The following is a 15,753-nucleotide window of genomic DNA, read 5'->3' on the forward strand; positions in this document are numbered from 1 at the left end:
AGTCCCGGTCTGGGAGGAGATACCACAGGAGACCATCCGCAACCTCATCAGGAGCATGCCCAGGCATTGTAGGGAGGTCATTCAGGCACGTGGAGGCCACACACAATACTGAGCCTCATTTTGACTTGTTTTAAGGATATTACATCAAAGTTGGATCAGCCTGTAGTGTGTTTTTCCACTTTAATTTTGGGGGTGACTCCAAATCCTGGCCTCCATTGGTTAATAAATTTGATTTCCATTGATGATTTTTGTGTGATTTTGTTGTCAGCACATTCAGCTTTGTACAAAACTAATTATTCAATGAGAATATTTCATTCATACAGATCTAGGATGTGTTATTTGAGTGTTCCCTTTATTTTTTTGAGCAGTATATATATATATCTGTCGACTGCACTCCGTCACTAGCTGAGACTTGTGGACATACAGGAAAATTTGAAAATTTGAAAATTCTATCAAAACTGAACAATCAGAGCTATGTGTAATTTTTTATATTACAGAAAGCGATAATAAAAAAACTCACTTTATTAATTAAAAAAAAAATTCACAAAGTGGCCGAGCTTTCTCTCTCTCTCACCCTTTATTAAAGAGGATATCCGTTCCTGTCATTCAGCTGCCTCTGCTGACGTCCCGTCGACAAAGCGGAGGCTTCTTTTCTGCTCCACTGTGTTGACAGGGTGAGACTAACAACGTCATTCTGATTGACAGCTGGATTCCCACTGTCTAACTGGGGGAGAAGGCTGTCAATCAGAATGAGTCGGACATCACGCTCTGCCCCGTCAGCAGAGGCAGCTGAATCCCCGACAGGAACGGTCTGTGATTGCTCTGTGCCGGTGAAGAACGCCGCCGGGCACAATAGGCAGGTAAGTAGCAACTACCTGCCTGTTGGTGCTTAGGCACATTTTTTGTTTTTCATAAAGTCTCGGATATCCCCTTTAATAAAGGGTGAGAGGGAGAAAGCTCGGCCACTTTGTGAATTTTTTTTTTAATTAATAAAGTGAGTTTTTTTATTATCGCTTTCTGTAATATAAAAAATTACACATGGCTCTGATCAGTTTTTATAGAATTCAAATATTCGTATATGTCCTCAAGTCTCAGCCAGTGACGGCGCGCAGCCGACAAAATCATCATAATTGACATCACAAAAGTGGCGTAAATTATAACAGCAGTGTTCTCCAGTGACCTTAGACATTCCTGTAATAATTTGTCACTTCTGTGTTGTACATTATGGTGACTGTCGGGGGCGCTCTTTTAAGCTTCTCCCCACAGAGCTCCGCCCACTCTTCACAATGTCGGTGCTGCGAACAGGACTGTGGATAAATGGGAAGAGTCACATTCTAGAAAAACTGAACAATCAAGAGATAAGGGGAATTTTTTATATTACATAAAGCGACAATAAAAATGTAAGTTTCATTAATCAGGAAAAAAAGAATTTCGCCCAAATCCATAAAATATATAACAGTGTAAAAATACATAAATTATATGACAGTGTAAAAATCATTTTTGACTTGTGATGTTTGCTCCATTAAAAACATGAACAATTGTATAAGAAAAACAATAAAAAGTCAGTAGAGGCGACTAGACAGCTGTGAGTATGAGGATCCTGGAATCAACTCCGATCTGAACTGTACTGAACTGTCTACATCGGAGGGGATTGTGTGAGGCCCACACTCCAGCAACTCCGATCTAGTCTCCTCTGCAGTGAAGCATCTAGATCAGAGTGGCTAAAGTGAGGAGCACAAAAAATCACCTCCGATGTAGACGCAACCGGGAGCAGTATTCAAATACATGGGCGGCACCAGCAGTGACTGAATGCAGCGCCAGCAGTGACTGAATGCGGCACCAGCAGTGACTGGATGAGAGAATCACACCCCTATGACTGAATACGAGCAGGTAGGACAAAGTATATATAAGGTTATAAAATCATTATACTACCACCGATTTAATGAAAAAAGCTGGTTAGTGATGCACATTGTATCACTAACAACAACGCTATGGGGGCAGTGTACATAGCAACTAGGACGTGACAGGTTCCCTTTAAGGGCATAAGAATTAAAAGTTTGAAAATTGTGAAATTTTCGCCAAATTCCTGATATTTTCACAAATAAACACAAGTTGTACCAAACAAGTTTTACTACTATCATGAACTACAATATGTCACGAAAAAAACAATCTCAGAATCACTGGGATCCGAATCACTGGGATCCGTTGAAACGTTCCAAAGTTATTACCACATGAAGTGACACTGGTCAGAATTCAAAAATTTGTCCTGGTCATTAAGGTCAAAATTGGCTCTGTCACTAAGGGGGTTAAACCCATTAACAAAATGCATGTCGATCTGTAACGCTGGCCATTTTTCTGTTTGAAGCTATATATTCTGACAGTCCAATAAACTAATATTTTATTCAACTACAGCTTAGATTGAGGTGGTTATTCTGGGATCATCCTCCCTGCTACAAAAGTACCTACATATCGCCAAGAGTAGAAATCATATCTTAAAGAGAATCAGTCAGCAGGATTTCACACTTTTAAAGTGAAATCCACCAATACCCTGTCACGGTCAATAGCAACCCCTACATGAAATGGTGCGAGTGTTATGTTCTGCTACCAGAGCTAAGGAAAGAGAGGAGATCTGTCCCTACGATAGAACTCAGCTTGATCCCTACGATGTAACAGGGAACCTGATCCTGCGATCAGACCTGCTAAAGTCCTCAGCTAGTCTGTACGGAGACCTATAGATGTGGGGAAGGAATCCCTACAAGTACTAGGGACTGGGAGCAAAATGGACACCTCCTAACAGAAATAGTAGCAGACAGACAAACAAACAAAATATATAGAACACAGAGGTCCGAAGACCAAGCAAACTAACAGAGTTAGATACTGAGCACAGGCTAGCTAAAGAGTAGTAATACAATGAAGTCCAGCAAAGCCAGAAGGGCGGAGCAGGACTAAATAGGCCAACAAGGTCATGTGACCAGCAATAGAAAAAACCTAAGAGCAAGGTTCTAACAGCGAGAGAGAGAGCTTGCTACCTCTGTCACTCCATTGACTCCTTGCAGCACGATCACGAGGAGCTAATGGTTGCTTTAACAATTGAAGGCCTAACATTGGTTTTCAGTGTGACATAAATCAAACCCTAAAAGGTTGTTCATGATAGGCAGCCTATCAATATAACACTAACACTGACAGACTGCATATTGCTCTTCACTCCATTAGTAGTGCAGGGTATTAATTATCTATGCAAATACAGGATTACATATTCAAGTTCCTTTGTGGGACTAATAAATATCAGGAAAAAAAAAATTTAAACGGAAAATTTAATTTTTTAATGAAATATCACATTTATGTACATATTTGCGGGGGTTCCCATGTGTGAACAGCTGATACTCTGATTGCTGATGTTAACCAGTTAAACGCCACTATGAGTCTCTGACAAATACAACTAATTCTGGAAAAAACAGTCCTTTTATACAGTTATGTTGCCAAAAAATAAAAAAATGTATGGCTCCTGGAAAGTGACAATCCAAAGGAAAGAAATGTGTGGACATTCAGGCTAAAGTAGACCTGGTCCTGAAGGGGTTAAATAAACTTTTAAGCACACCCATATTAGTATTTCTTTAATTTCTACGGTTTGTTTAATTATTGTGCTGTTCTAAGAGGCTGAATACTTTATCTGGAACACAAAAAAATAACAGTTATTTCTTCCATGATAATTTATGTTTCCTAAGAAATGGTAGAGATTTTATCCGGGGGATATAAACTTATTAACACAACTGTATACTGATATATAAAAAAGTATGCATGATTGATAAAAACTAATCAAGAACATTTATTTTTTCATAGATCTTCGATTTAGCTCCAAACTTGTTGAAGCACCTACCCGGCCCGCACACCAGACTTTTCAAAAACTTTAACAAATTGAGAAAGTATGTTATGGAAAAAGTGAAATCACATGAGGGAACAATAGATGAGAATTGTCCAAGAGATTATATTGATTGCTTTCTTATAAAAATGAGTCAGGTAAGTTTGGCTGAATGAAATAAACAAAGTTGTTTGTTCCAAAAGGTCTTGTTACAATTGATAAACTATGTGTTGATTAATCTCCCAGACTTACATATAGGTAATTGTATAATTCTGCATCTGCAAAAAGGGAGGTTTTGGCTGTAAGACTGCATTCATATGTCCTTGTTTCATAATATGCATACTGTACAGACGTGTAACTTCCTACTGGCTGCGGGTCAGGAGACCTGCAGACGGTCCGGAAATCATGGTCCGCATACAGATTGTGAAACACAAACGTGAATGCTAGACACTCAAAAGAGAATGGAGTTCATGGCTAGGGGTACACATAGACTTACTTTAACCCCTTAACCCCCATTTGATGCGGGCTCCGGCATCTTTTTCTGCATATAAGAACTGATCTGATCAGCAGTTATGTGCCTCCAACAGCCGCTGGTAGATTCGAGATCCACCCGCGGCTGTTAACAAGTTAAATGCTGCTGTCAATCTCTGACAGCAGCATTTAACACGTGCCGGACAGAAACTCGTCACAATACACTACCATCGGCGCCCCTGTCGTGGTCGTGGGGCGCCGATGGGTTGTCATGACAGCAGGGGGTCTGCAGAAGTCCCCCATGCCTGTTATTGTAAATTTCCTGTGAACACTTGCTCGTGGCTGGCGTTCATAGGAGATAATGATTTATGCTACACATAGCAGGGTTGAAGCCCTGCTATGTGTAGCCCAGGTGATCAGACGATCACAGCTTTAAGTCTCCTAAAGAAACTATTGAAGCCAATAAAAAGTAAAAAAAAGTTCAAATCACACCCCTTTTGCCCCATTCAAAATAACAAACTAAAACCGTTAAAAAAATACACCTTTTGGTATCACTGTCCGATTTATCAAAATGTAAATTAATCCGATCGGTAAACAGCGTAACGAGAAAAAAATCGAAACACCAGAATTACGTTTTGGCTGCCACTACATTGCAACAAAATGCAATAACAGGCAATCAAAACATCATATTTACCTCAAAATAATATCAATAAAATTGTCCGCTCTGAGCTCAAAAAATAAGCTCTCACCCAGCCCCATATCTCGAAAAATGGAGACGCTATGGGTCTCGAAAATTTTGGATTTTTTTCTCCACTTAGATAAAAAAAAAATTATACATGTTTGGTATCTGTGTACTCGTACTGGCCGGGGAAATCATATTACCAGGTCAGTTTTAGCATTTAGTTATGGTAAATAAATAAAAAAAAAAACAATTGTGGAATTGCACTTTTTTTTCAACGCACTTGGAATTTTTTTCCTGTTTTCCAATACACAATGTGGTTTAATCAATGGTGTCTTTCAAAAGTACAACTCGTCCCGTAGAAAACAAGCCCTCAAATGGCTATATTGATGGAAAAATAAAAAAGTTATGGCTCTGGGAAGAAAGGGAGCAAAAAACGAAACCTCAAATTTTCAGTGTGATTTTAATTTTAATCAATAAAGAGAAAAAAATAGGTACTATTTTTTTAAACCACTTAGGGCATGTTGCAGTGAAAAAATACTGTCTGTTTTTGACCTTAAGAGGGTTGTCCATTTTCAGGAAACTTGGTCCTAAAGTGTGTAACATGCAAAAATAATAAACAGCAGATATTCGCCTCCCTTGGTCCAGTACTGGCTGCCCGGAGCTGCTTCGGTTCCAGTGTTTTGACTATAGTGTTACACCAACAGTGTATGTTGCCGCTATAGCTAGTCGTTGAGCACAAGCACTGCCAAGTGGCTAGAGCTGTGACATGTGCTATTGACGTGATATCACCCCTCTAGCCATCCAATCACTGAGTTCAGCGTAGCGTGCCATCAAACTCTGCGCACAAGCACTCAGCTTCATTGACTGGCTAGAGTGGAGATGCACGCTGTTGATATGATGTCGCCGCTATATTCAAAACACCGGGTCTGGAGCAATGACGGGGAGCCGATGCTGGAACTAGGGAGAGTGAATACCTACAATGAGGAAAAAAAGTATTTAGTCAGCCACCAATTGTGCAAGTTCTCCCACTTAAAAAGATGAGAGAGGCCTGTAATTGACATCATAGGTAGACCTCAACTATGAGAGACAAAATGAGAAAACAAACCCTGAAAATCAGATTGTCTGATTTGTAAAGAATTTTTTTCAAATTTTGGTGGAAAATAAGTATTTGGTCAATTACAAACAAGCAAGATTTCTGGCTCTCACAGAACTGTAACTTCTTCTTTAAGAGTTTCCTCTGTCCTCCACTCATTACCTGTAGTACTGGCACCTTGTTTGAACTTGTTATCAGTATAAAAGACACCTGTCCGCAACCTCAAACACTCACACTCCAAACTCCATTATGGTGAAGACCAAAGAGCTGTCGAAGGACACCAGAAACAAAATTGTAGCCCTGCACCAGGCTGGGATGACTGAATCTGCAATAGGCCAGCAGTTTGGTGTGAAGAAATCAACTGTGGGAGCAATAATTTGAAAATGGAAGACCACTGATAATCTCCCTCGATCTGGGGCTCCACACAAGATCTCACCCCGTGTGGTCGAAATGATCTCAAGAATGGTGAGCAAAAATCCCAGAACCACGTGGGGGGACCTAGTGAATGACCTGCAGAGAGCTGGGACCAACGTTACACAGGCTATCATCAGTAACACACTACGCCACCAGTGACTCAGATCCTGCAGTGCCAGACATATCCCACTGCTTAAGCCATTACATGTCCGGGCCCGTCTGAAGTTTACTAGAGAGCATTTGGATGATCCAGAAGAGTATTGGGAGAATGTCATATGGTCAGATGAAACCAAAGTAGAACTGTTTGGTAGAAACACAACTCAGCGTGTTTGAAGGAGAAAGAATGCTGAGTTGCATCCAAAGAACACCATACCTACTGTGAAGCATGGGGGTGGCAACATCATGCTTTGGGGCTGTTTCTCTGCCAAGGGACCAGGACGACTGATCTGTGTACATGAAAGAATGAATGGGGCCATGTATCGTGAGATTTTGAGTGCAAACCTCCTTCCATCAGCAAGGGCATTGAAGATGAAGCGTGGCTGGGTCTTTCAGCATGACAATGATCCCAAGCAAACCGCCAGGGCAACGAAGGAGTGGCTTTGTAAGAAGCATTTCAAAGTCCTGGAGTGGCCTAGCCAGTCTCCAGATCTAAACCCTATAGAAAACCTTTGGAGGGAGTTGAAAGTCCATGTTGCCCAGCGACTGCCCCAAAACATCACTGCTCTAGAGGAGATCTGCATGGAGGAATGGGCCAACATACCAGCAACAGTGTGTGCCAACCTTGTGAAGACTTACAGAAAACGTTTGACCTCTGTCATTTCCAACAAAGAATATGTAACGTTTGACTTCTGTCATTGCCAACAAAGAATATATAACAAAGTATTGAGATGAACTTTTTAATTTACCAAATACTTATTTTCCACCAAAATTTGAAAAAAATTTCTTTCCAAATCAGACAATGTGATTTTCAGGATTTGTTTTCTCATTTTGTCTCTCATAGTTGAGGTCTACCCATGATGTCAATTACAGGCCTCTCTCATCTTTTTTAAGTGGGAGAAATTGCACAATTGGTGGTTGACTAAATACTTTTATCCCCACAGTACTGAGTTTGTCATTTTATGCATTTTACAGCGTTGTGGCCCAAAGTTTTAGATGGATGAAAATTTAAAAAAAAAATTGAAACTAAATTGCCCTGTAATCACCCAGAGTAGATGACAACTGCAGAAGATCCCACAGACCCAGCCAGATAGGATGGCTGAGCTGTTAATCACAATATTAACACCTCTGCCTCAGATTGAGCGGTAAAGCTGTTATTCACAATCCTGACAGCTCAGCCAGCCTTCAATCCTTTAGAATTACATAGCTGTTATTCACAGCATCCCTAGGACACCATGAGTGGTGGAATCATGACACTGTCTTTGTTGAAGGCTATGGGTAAACAGCCCCTCTAAACTTTTCAGCATTAGACCCTTCCAGTACAAACTATTCTGTAAACTTATTTTCCTGTAATACTCCAGAAAGCCTGACTTTTACCCTCTGGCGAAATCTCCATGCGGGGCAGCCTTTTCCTTACTAACAACGCCATATCCAGCATTTTAGTTATATTGTAACAGAGTAGAGTGATCTTGTTTGTGATGCAGTGCACAGTGCACATACATCGGGCATGCATTGGGTTCCTTACGTCTAGTCATGGCCGTGCCTGGTGCCTTCACTCTGATGCAGTGCTGGGCACATGGAAATTAATGTGCAGGAGTAATGCCAGCATTATTATTTACTTGAGGCTGAATAATCAGTGGCAAACCCCATAACAGAGATATAGAGAGGAATAGGACAGGCAGCAGTGGGGTAAACAAATAGTGGCACACCCCATAACGGAGATATAGAGAGGGACGGGACAGGCAGCAGTGGGGTAAACAAATAGTCTTTACTTACATAACTTTATGATACTGAGACACATTTCTTAAAGGGGTTGTCATCTACTCAGGCATCCCTTCATCAATCATCATATTTCCCCACGTAAAATAATACCAATTTTTGCTCACGTTCGGCACCAGCACCATTCCAGCAACATCGGCGTCTGTTCTCCTGGGCTCATGTAAGTTAATGCATTGGGAACATTGCACACTATTTTCTAATTCAAAACATGAAGAGAAATGTATATCATTTTTAACTATTTTACAGACAATAATAAAAAAATTAATTAACCTTGGGATGTTCTAAAAAAGCAGTGTCTGCATTTGTCTTTACAAACTCACAATATGTACTCTTTTATTTAAGGATTTAGCATCCCTGTGAATCACTAACCTAATATTTAGTCGTATAACCACAGTTTTTTAGAACGGCTTCACATCTGTGTGGCATAGAGTCAACCAACTTCTGGCACCTGTCAACTGTTATTCCAGCCCAGGATGCTTTGACTACATCCCACAATTCTCTGGCATTTGTTGGCTTTGCCTCAGAAATGGCATTTTTGATGTCACCCCACAAGTGTTCTATCAGATTAAGGTCCGGGGATTGGGCTGGCCACTCCATAATCTCAATTTTGTTGGACTGGAACCAAGATTTTGCTTGTTTTCTGGTGTGTTTAGGGTCATTGTCTTGTTGAAACACCCATTTCAAGGGCATATCCTCTTCAGCGTAAGTAAACATGACCTCTTCAAGTATTTTAATATACACTGCTCAAAAAAATAAAGGGAACACTCAAATAACACATCCTAGATCTGAATGAATGAAATATTCTCATTGAATACTTTGTTCTGTACAAAGTTGAATGTGCTGACAACAAAATCACACAAAAATCATCAATGGAAATCAAATTTATTAACCAATGGAGGCCTGGATTTGGAGTCACCCCCAAAATTAAAGTGGAAAAACACACTACAGACTGATCCAACTTTGATGTAATGTCCTTAAAACAAGTCAAAATGAGGCTCAGTATTGTGTGTGGCCTCCACGTGCCTGTATGACCTCCCTACAACGCCTGGGCATGCTTCTGATGAGATTGCGGATGGTCTCCTGTGGGATCTCCTCCCAGACCTGGACTAAAGCATCCGCCAGCTCCTGGACAGTCTGTGGTGCAACGTGACGTTGGTGGATGGAGCGAGACATGATGTCCCAGATGTGCTCAATCAGATTCAGGTCTGGGGAACGCGCAGGCCAGTCCATAGCTTCAATGCCATCATCTTGCAGGAACTTCTGACACACTCCAGCCGCATGAGGTCTGGCATTGTCCTGCATTAGGAGGAACCCAGGGCTAACTGCACCAGCATATGGTCTCACAAGGAGTCTGAGGATCTCATCTCGGTACCTAATGGCAGTCAGGCTACCTCTGGCGAGCACATGGAGGGCTGCGCGGCCCTCCAAAGAAATGCCACCCCACACCATTACTGACCCACTGCCAAACCGGTCATGCTGAAGGATGTTGCAGGCAGCAGATCGCTCTCCACGGCGTCTCCAGACTCTGTCACGTCTGTCACATGTGCTCAGTGTAAATCTGCTTTCACCTGTGAAGAGCACAGGGCGCCAGTGGCGACTTTGCCAATCCTGGTGTTCTGTGTCAAATGCCAAGCGTCCTGCACGGTGTTGGGCTGTGAGCACATCCCTCATCTGTGGACGTCGGGCTCTCATACCACCCTCATGGAGTCGGTTTCTAACTGTTTGTGCAGACACATGCACATTTGTGGCTTGCTGGAGGTCATTTTGCAGGACTCTGGCAGTGCTCCTCCTGTTCCTCCTTGCACAAAGGCGGAGGTAGCGGTCCTGCTGCTCGGTTGTTGCCCTCCTACGGCCCCCTCCACATCTCCTGGTGTACTGACCTGTCTCCTGGTAGCGGCTCTCGACACTACGCTGACAGACACAGCAAACCTTCTTGCCACAGCTCGCATTGATGTGCCATCCTGAATGAGCTGCACTACCTGAGCAAATTCTGTGGGTTGTAGAGTCCGTCTCATGCTACCACGAGTGTGAAAGCACAACCAACATTCAAAAGTGACCAAAACATCAGCCAGAAAGCATTGGTACTGAGATGTGGTCTGTGGTCCCCACCTGCAGAACCACTCCTTTATTGAGGGTGTCTTGATAATTGCCAATAATTTCCATCTATTGTCTAATCCATTTGCACAACAGCATGTGAAATTGATTGTCAATCAGTGTTGCTTCCTAAGTGGACAGTTTGATTTCACAAAAGTTTGATTTACTTTTAGTTATATTCTGTTGTTTAAGTATTCCTTTTATTTTTTTGAGCAGTGTATGTAAACTGATCCATGATCTCTGGTGTGCGGTAAATAGTCCAGCACCACAGTAAGAGAAACATGCACATATCATGATGCTTTTACCACCATGCTTCACTGTCTTCAGAGTGTACTGTGGCTTGAATACAGAGTTTGGGGGTCATCTGACGAACTGTCTGTGGCCCTTGAACAATTTTACTTTCATCAGTCCACAAAATGTCTCTTCCATTTCTCTTTACCATAGTTGATGTGTTCTTTTGCAAATTGTATCCGCTTCAGTACATGTGTTTTTTTTAACAGTGGGACTTTGTGGGGACTTCTTGCTAAGAGATTAGCTTCACACAGGCATCTTCTAACTGTCACAGTACTCACAGGTAACTTGAGACTGTCTTTGATCATCCAGGAGCTGATCATTGGCTGAGCCTTTGCCATTCTGGATCAATTCTTTGATCCATTTGAATGGTAGTCTTCTGTTTTCTTCCACGTCTCTCTGGTTTTGCTTTCCATTTTAAAGCATTGGAGATCATTTTAGCTGAACAGCCTATCATTGTCTGCACTTCTTTATAGGTTTTACCCTCTCCAATCAACTTTTTAATCAAAGTACCCTGTTCTTCTGAACAATGTCTTGAACGACCCATATTTCTGTACAACACGTGCTGGCTTCACGCTTAAATAAGGGCCACCTGATTCACACATGTTTCTTCACAGAATGATTGACCTCACTAATTCAACTCCACGCTGCTATTATTTTGATCCTCTCTTCTGTCCATAATCCCAGCTTGTCTATCAGCCATATCCTCCTTCTCCTCTCGCTTCCTCAAGCTCAATGTGGACAAATCTGAACTCATTATCTTCCCCATCTGATCTATCTATCACAATAAATGACATCACACTTTCCCCTTTACCGGAAATCTGCTGCCCCGGAGTAACCCTTGACTCTACCCTGTCCGTCAAACCACACATCCAAGCTCTCGCCACCTTCTGTCTCCTCCAGATCAAAAATATTTCCAGAATTCGTCCTTTTCTCAACCCTCAATCTACTAAACTACTTGTGCATGCCCTCATCATCTCCTGCCTTGACTACTGCAACATCCTCCTCTGTGGCCTACCTGCTAACACTCTTGCATCTCTCCAGTCCATCCTTAACGCTGCTGCCCGACTAGTTCATCTCTCTCTTCGCTACTCCTCTGCTACCCCTTTTTGCAAATCCCTTCACTGGCTCCCAATTGCCCAGCATGTCCAGTTCAAACTACTAACACTGACCTACAAAGCCATCCATAACCTTTCTCCTCCAAACATCTCTGAACTAATCTCCAGATATATTCCCTCGTGTAATCGCCAGGCCTCCCAAGACCTCCTTCTCTCCTCCACACATATTCATTCCTCACCCAATCACCTCCAAGACTTCTCTGGAATTCTGTGCCTCAACATGTCCGATTAGACACCACTTTCGCATCCTTCAGACTGAACCTGAAAACCCATCTCTTCAAGAAAGCTTACAACCTGCAATGACCACGCTGCCTCCTCACCACTACCAAAGCTGGTGCAACTCCTGTGTTCTACTGTCTCCTTCCCCATCATCCTGTAGAATGTAAGCCCTCAGGGGCAGGGTCCTCCTCCCTCTGTACCAGTCTATCATTGTTAGTTCATTTACTGTAAGTAATATCTGTATTTTGTATGTACCCACTTCTCGTGTACAGCACCATGGAATCAATGGTGTTATATAAATAAATAATAATTTATACCAAAAACAGTGATTAATCTGGTTAGTCATATTGGACTGCTATTATTTTGAACACTACTGTATGTCACGTGAGCCGTGCATCCAGTCCTCTGTCACAAATGGTCCACTTCACTGTCACTTCAGACGAAACTGACATCTGAAAGAAGTAAGAGCTGCTGCTGCTCTCTGATTTCTTCTGAATGTAAGTTACATCCAAAAGAAGCGAGAGTTATGCGACTCTTTAGCGGCAGCTGATTGACTGCAGGGCTCACATGACATAACGTCACATGAACCCTGGAAGACCCCACATCACTGGAATGGTGCTGGCACCGCATGTGAGTACAGGCTATTATTGGCACTAGAGGCAGGCATAATTGCAGTATGTTCCAGATCAGGTATTACTAGGTGCTATTGATAATTCAAACTTGGTCCAATAAACATGAGGTCAGACAACTTCCAAACTCTAGTAACACAAAAAACGTCCGTCGCGGCCTATAACCGCCAGAAAAGAAGAGATTCTGACACTATATATAAAATAAGACAATTTTATTCAATAGGAAATTTTAAAACAATACATTAAAATTAGGCAAGGGAAAACCTCCAAAAATCCGGGGAATGGAAGCACAATGCTGGTCCACTGCATTCATATAATATGACTGATGGTACTTGTAGGATAATGTACCTCAATATAGTAAAGGGTAGCACCCAAAACAGATGATAAGTATACTAATCAGAGGAATACTGTACTCCAGTATAGCGCCAGTGCGACAAAGAGCATATTCTCCGTATATACACAATCAAAGTAACCCAAAATATCAAAGGCCAAGGCAGTTGTAAAGGCTATGGATCAAATCCCTGATACAGTGTGCGCTAATGTGGGCAAGGCCTATGGGATGGGAACGCTACTACCTGGTATTAGAGGTGGATCCTGAAGCGCAGGAGACCAGCGGTGTCCTCCCCACACCCGACGGATGCCGTTTCGCTCAGTCGCTTCTTCCGGGGCGTGTCATACTAGGGGAGGGTCTACAGGGGGTATAAATACCGAGTCTGGCCAATAGAGACCCGGGAAAGCCCAGCTAAACAGCCTATGGGGTCATGCGAGGGGCGGGAACGCGATAGCGTTGGCCAGCATCATCAGTGACGTCAATGCGGCCGGGTCCCTCCTCCAGACCAAGGGGACTTCCGGAATCGCGCTCCGTGAGCCGCATGTGGAACGCACAGCGGTCACGTGATTGAGCACTTCCGGAAGTCAGGGAGGATGCGGACCCAGTGCATGCGTACTGACGCTGGTCAGAGGTGAGGACGCGAATAGCGGGGATGAAAGCCAAAAAACAGTGAGAAGAAGGATTGACCCACGTATGCTAGGGATATACTGTGCCTATTATGGCAATATGAGTAATACCTACATCCTGAAACAAAGTGGTGGCATTAAAATAATAATAAAGAATAATGTATGTGAAAAACCATGAGGAATAATCATGAGTAAATGATGCAAGACTGTGATTCAATAAGAACATAAATTAACACAGGCCTAAAATGTACAGTGATAAAACAATAAAACACATTAGTGTATCCCATTGGGGATCTATTAAAAGCAAACATTGAAAAGTGTAAAATGGGGGAGTGTAAAGCCCGTGAAAATTACTGAAGTGCTAATGTGCCTATAGGAAAATAAAAAGCAGGAGGGAAGTGCAGAGGGAAATATAAAGAAAAAAATAATAATAATAATAAATAAATAATAAAAATAAATAAAATAATTAAAAATGTGAAACCATGTAATCATGAGATAAATAATTGATGAAAAAGAAAAAAAAAAAAAAAAAGAGGGTGAGGTTGGGGGGGTTCTGGGAGAACGATGTTGAACAATATATACCGTTAATGTGGTGTACCAATTGAAACATGACTACAGTGAGAACTACTAAAGTGCTAAGGTGTCTTCTGGGAAGGAAAAAGCTAAAGAGGAAGTGCAGGTAAAAAGTATTTATTCAGGAATATAAATAACATTGAAAGTGCTAAGTGAATCAATATAGTGCTTCAGTGAACCTCCGACAATCAAATGAGGAGGATCCTGCAGAGTTCACATAAAAACAGGGAAGGAAAGAACATCCAAAAGGAAGTGGACTGTGGATATGGGAAGGTGTTGTAACGCCGAGTGCATGATGATGAGCGGTTGATGAAACAATTGTAAAAAAAAGTGAAATTGTGCTATGGACAATGGAAAAAAGGTGGGGAAAGGGAATGGTGGAAGGAAAAAAAGGGGGGGGGGGGGGCTGAACCGGATGTAAACCAGAGGGAATCAGGAGGGGAGAGGAGCAGTAGTCCATAGCAGATCCGTTCAACTGTTGTCTTCCACTAGAAAAAAGGAGGAGGCTGGTCATTCATCCGGTAGTAGGTATCTCCACCCTGAGTATTTCTTACGTTTCCAGGATTCAGACGGAAGGGCACCCCAAGACAAGGTAAGTCAGACTCCCGAGTATACGGTATCTGCTTCATTTATACCCACCTGTATGCGTACTAAAAATAAAGAAATAAAAGATCAAACTCGCAAAACATATTAAAAAAGAATATACATACCATAGTTAAAAACCCCTAGCGGTAGCTACAGGAAGGACCCAAAACCAAGGTTCTCATTAAGACCTTGAGGGGTAAGGGTGCCAAGACGATAGATCCATCGGCTTTCATATTGGGCTAGGACTTTGCCTAGATCTCCCCCTCTTACTCCCATCGTGACTTGATCAATACATTTGATCTTAAGGCCAGCCGGGTTTCAGTTATGATACGTTTTGAAATGAAGAGGTAATGTTTTTAACAGTTTCCAATCGTCTATACTATTAGCCTTTTCGATGTCTCTGACATGTTCTCTGACCCTTACTTTGAGCTCTCGAGTGGTGAGACCTACGTAAATCAGATTGCATGGACATCTGGCATAATAGATGACCCCCTTGGAAGAGCAAGTCAGGTGTTTTCTAATCTGAAAGTGCCTGGTTCCATCGAAATTTTCAAAACTGTCTGATTTATTTAAGTTTAAGCAGGCTTTACATAGGCCGCACGGAAAGAATCCCATTTTGAGATCATATTTATTAGGATTCTTCACAGGGGCATAATGACTGTGTACCAGAAGGTCTTTTAGATTCTGACTTCTCCTAGCTACCATGGATGGAGCAGGGGAATCATTTTTTGCAGAATAGGGTCCGTGTGAAGGACTTTCCAGTGTCTAGACAAAACCTCTCTTAAGTCATTCCATCGATCGCTATACGTGGAAATGAAGCGTACCTGGTCTGC

The 15,753-nt window shown here is 42.1% G+C and overlaps 1 pseudogene; it reads left to right on the forward strand.

Moving 5' to 3' along the window:
* The window catches only part of LOC141265332 (cytochrome P450 2C23-like), a 118,378-nt pseudogene that overhangs the window by 82,247 nt on the left and 20,378 nt on the right, over positions 1 to 15,753 (forward strand).

This window comes from Phyllobates terribilis, unplaced genomic scaffold, assembly GCF_046119375.1.
Source record: "Phyllobates terribilis strain yellow unplaced genomic scaffold, ASM4611937v1 Scaffold_4__5_contigs__length_816908805, whole genome shotgun sequence".
Lineage (NCBI taxonomy): Eukaryota > Metazoa > Chordata > Amphibia > Anura > Dendrobatidae > Phyllobates > Phyllobates terribilis.